The 4,806-nt window shown below is 39.8% G+C and overlaps 1 protein-coding gene across 1 annotated transcript in view; it reads right to left on the minus strand.

Moving 5' to 3' along the window:
- LOC102678366 (tyramine receptor 1-like) overlaps positions 1–2,370 on the minus strand; it is a 77,047-nt gene extending 74,677 nt beyond the window's left edge. The window contains 1 exon segment of the mRNA XM_031513091.1: positions 2,096–2,370. The gene's annotated coding sequence lies outside the window, so the exon portion shown is untranslated.
- Positions 2,371–4,806: the final 2,436 nt, after the last annotated feature.

The following is a 4,806-nucleotide window of genomic DNA, read 5'->3' on the forward strand; positions in this document are numbered from 1 at the left end:
TCCGAGATGTTCCATATTTTCTATTATTTCAGCGTGTCGTTTTTTTTTCTTTTTTTTTCCTCACAGAGAACGAGGAGAACGAAGGAAAACGGTTTTCCATCACGTCGATGCGTCATCAGGAATATAGATCGCGTTCTTGAGAAATAGCACGGAATTAAATCGGTCCGCGTTTAAAGAACAGTTTGAGCAACTTACGGCGCTTCGATTGATCGGCTTCGAGAAAACCGATTGTTCATCGAAAACGGATTGTTACTGTGCATACCTAATTAACTTAATTCTATTATTTTCCTCCCTCGAGACGAGCCGCGATTATTATTTATGGTTCGCAAGAGTAAGAACATTCGTGTAAGAAAGTTACGCGGAGGGAGGTAAACCCTCCTACTTCTCTCGATCGAAGAAAACCAATATCTTTAAGCGATCGACTAAATACTTCAACTTTTCAATGAATTCTGTTCCCTTCATTTTCCATTAATTTAACTTTTCGCCGAGGCACCAAGAGCGTCGAACAGAGCCCACTGAAACGCAAACTGCCTACTTCAGAGAAATTGCGGAGGGATGGGCAACAACAAAACTTCCTGCCAATAATGTAGCCATTCTCTCGAAGAACTCGAGACAAATATTTCAATAGTACACAACCGCTGAGTATACTATTATATATATTTCTTTTTTTAATTAACGAGGCTCCGTTTAAAACAAGGTCGGCCACGCGGTATGCACTTAGGCAAAGAGAGACCAGCATTAAACGGGGGGAGGGTGAAAAATATCGGTCCCCACCGGCGTGAAAATGAGGTAAACCTTCTCTCGCCTAAGCGGCGCCTTTATCAAAAGCATCCCTTTATGAACATGCTGGTAATCCGTAGCACAATCTTTTTGCGTTTCTTTGATCTTCGACATATATATACATATATACATACATATATATATATATGTATATATATATATACGCGCACATAGGCACACGCGAGAAAACCGACGGACGCACAAAACTATTTTAATTATTTTACATGGCATCATGATGCGTACACAAAACGAGAGTAAGCAAAAAGTCGCAAACTGATCAAGGATTCACTTCATATTCTCCTCCAAAAAGTATTTTCCCACCCCCCTTCACGGTGAGATAACGTGAAAGCTCTCCAGAGACAAACAACATCTCTCTTTCTCTCTCACTTTCTCTTTCCCTGTCTCGCTTTCTATCTCGATTCCCTCGATGGATTAAGACATCACGTTTCCGAGTTCCGTTGATGGTCTTTTTTCGAAGACTCGATCGAAACTATTTTAAGTGGATGCATTCGAAGGTCGGTGGTGTTATATTACGAATGTCGGGTAAAACAAAAGGAAGCATCTCTTGGAAGAAGAAAAAAAAAAGAAAAGAGGAGACGCATCTTCCTATATTGATAATAATTTTTCTCTCTTCGATTCCCCGTTTCTTCTATTTTTTTTTATAATCAATCGATAGTTGGCCAATGATTGCGCGATTGATAACCCTGTAACGAATCCCACGGAACAAGGAAAAGGGAACGGTGTAAACGCGTTTCAAATCTCTTCTCCCAAGTACGGACGTATAGGATCGTAAGATCGATGCCAGGATCGATCCTCGTGTCGTATCCACACGAGGATACGTAACGAACAACAAGTTTCACCAAAAAAACTCGAGGTTATTTCTCTCTCGCGTGGCTCCTTCGCTCCTTCCACCAAACCGCACCAAAATCATAACAGAAAGTACAATGAAAAGCGACGAACAGGAAAGACAAAGTTTCCTCGCACACTCTCTCTCTCTCTCTCTTTCTCTCTCTCTCTCCTAATCACGATGTCTGAACGTTTCCTTTCTTTTTTTTTTTTTTTTTATCAAAAAAGAGCACACGAAACTGCACAAATTATCAACGAGAAAAGAAGCAACAACTCTCCCACGAGAAACGGATTTATCTCATTCTCGTGAGACGCGATCTATGTTGAAATATACACGTTTCTCCGAATCACCAGCCGGGATAAAAAAAAAGATACGAAGACACCGGAACCACGTTCATTCGTTCGGGAATGAATGGCCTCTGTAATGAAATGTATCGATATCTCGGGAATGATAATGTGTCTCGCGTACCTGAGATCGGTTGATCGGTGGTGCAGGGCGCGGCGGCATGGTCCCGTCGCAACACAGCGCCGTTCGACGAGCACTGAGCAGCTATTCTGCGCCAACGGGGTTGCGTCGACGTCGAAAAGACGTGAACGGTCGCCTCTTGCCCCTCGCGCTTCCCCTCCTCCCACCACCGTACTACCGACGCCACTCTTCAGGGTACTCTCACACGTATTACCCCCCTTCTCGCGCGCACCCCTCCTCGTCCTTATTCCTCCCACAGGCCTGCATCCACTGCTTCCACTCTTTCCCACTTCCTCTCGTTGTCTCCGACTCGCTGTTACGCTCCTCGAGGCAGCCACCCCCGCGGCACATGCGCGCGGATTCTTCCCCCCGTCCGACGAAATTCTTCTCGTAGAGCTGTCGGAATTGGGAAAAAACGGAGCGAGGGAAAAGGAAGAAGATACAGAAGAGAGAGTTGGTTGGAGAGGGTGAAGATCTGGGGGGCGGCGTTTTCTGAAAAAAAAAAAGAGAAAAAAAAACGTATGCCCTCTTTCTTCTTGTTCGCCTCATCGGCTCCCTCATCCTCTCGCCCTCTCCTTCTTTTTTCTTCTTCCGTTCCTTCCTTCATTCTTTTCGCGCCTGTTTCTTTTTCCCTAATTCCTTTTTCCCTAATTCTTCTTATCATAAATCGTGCCATTTTTTTTTCTGCTCTTGTCACGCTCGTGTCTAAATACATCTCTCAAAAACGCATAGTTAAACTAGCCACTCTCCTCTCCCCCCTCAAGTTTAATTCGATGAATCTTTTGTTTGCTTGAGCTTCTGGCAGGGATTTCCGGTAGGCTTTTGTTGCTTGCCAAAGGGTCGTGGAAACCAGAATACGCAACAATTCGCTGCAATTTTACTGTTTTCCCGCTTCCTACTATTCCTTATTTTCTTTTTTTCTTCTTCTTCTTCTTCTTTTCCTTCCCCGCCTTTCTCCCTCTTTATCCCCCGTTGTGACGGTTATACGCGCACGCGACTAGTATTTATGAAATGTAACTTTCAATGTGGCTTTTGAATATACTTGGTAATCCTAAATGGTCTGCCGGTTTTTCTTAAGAACGGTCGTCTTTGATTCCCGCCTTTTTCATCGATACAGGCAGGTCATGTATGAAAGATTTATTTAGTGATTCCCGTTTGATATTCAGGCATCAAAATATACGAGAGATTATATCGCTGTATATATGTTTCTTAGTGAAATAGAGTTATCCAATCGGTTCTGTGTTAAAAGTATACGTTTAGTATACTGTAAACAGTGTTTAGGCACATAGAATTTGTTATATAAATAAGCGATAAGTTAATTAATAGGAAAAGTTTATATTGCGAAAATATTCTGAGAAATAATCTATATTATATAAATTTTATATTTATGTTTACGAACATTGTACAATGGTAATAGAATCGAATAGAGTGACTTATCATAAACTGTTATGTCTGAATATTTATGAAAAGTTATCGCTTATTGTAAGAAATAACGTATGTATGTTAATAACAAATGAAATTTATGTTTCTATTAAATAAAAAAATTTTAATACTTATATTAAAAAACAATCAATTTAATAAAATTATAATAAACAAATTTTATAAATAACATTTTTAACGAATTCTCAATGTTTTTATCCGTTAACAATATTTTAATATATTGTCAAAAATTATACAATATCGATAATGCAATAGTTATTATTATATACAATTTGAATATTTTCAATATCTATGAAATGAATAATTTATAAAACAAATATACAAAAACATGATATACATTGAAATATTAATGCGAAACATTCTTTTGTTGCAATGATACGATCATTGTCCAATTTTACTCGTTGCATAACTTCGTAATTATATAATCAACGAAGCTTAATTAAAAAAACACACGGATAATTAAACAGAAGCGAATCTCGATACTGGAAATGGTATCAAACAAGAACAGTACTAGACGATGAGCCGTTTAAGCAAATTTTCATCTTCATCTCACCGCCATCTTACGCCGGAACATTATTATAATCCCTAGCATTGTTTTTCCCGTTTCTATTCCTCCAGCGCAATCTTTTCTACTCTCCCAGCAATAAATATTACCAGCGTTCTATCGTGATGCTTGCACGAATTAAAGGAGGGGCCACGGTGAATAGCACGTCTAGAAAAAATGCGGGGAATAGAAAATGAAAAGCGGGTTTTATTCGCGGAGGCCCCCGTCCGAGCGCCGCTTTTTCGCCCGTAATCACTAGGTCCGCCCTTTGTATCGCGGAATTTCGTCTAAACAAATATAGACGATCTCCCCTTAGACAGGCTAGAGACAGGAAACAATGAGATCGAGATAGGATTTATCGTGAAAACTTGCCCGTTTACGTTTTCAAAAAGAACATTCCTCTCGCGGGAATTTTTCTATCCTAGAAAAACGTTGGGGTGGGGAAGAGAAGTAAAGGATAGAATGCAACCCGTTATCCTTATCCGTGGAGCGTTTTCTTAATTTTTAAGCGAATCCACCGGCGGTCCATTGACGATGAAACAACGGATGGGTACTGGGAGGGGAAGGTAAGTTTAAATAGCTTTCAGAACTCTTTTCTATTTTTTGCGGATTACTTTGTTTTAAATAAGGAACAAAAGACATCCTCGATGCCTTCGTTTTTTTCACCTTTCTTGTTCTTACTCTTTTTATTTTCTTTTTTGTTTTTATATCTGTTTTTTTTTTTTTTTTT

This window comes from Apis dorsata, unplaced genomic scaffold (genome assembly GCF_000469605.1).
Source record: "Apis dorsata unplaced genomic scaffold, Apis dorsata 1.3 scaffold_577, whole genome shotgun sequence".
NCBI lineage: Eukaryota > Metazoa > Arthropoda > Insecta > Hymenoptera > Apidae > Apis > Apis dorsata.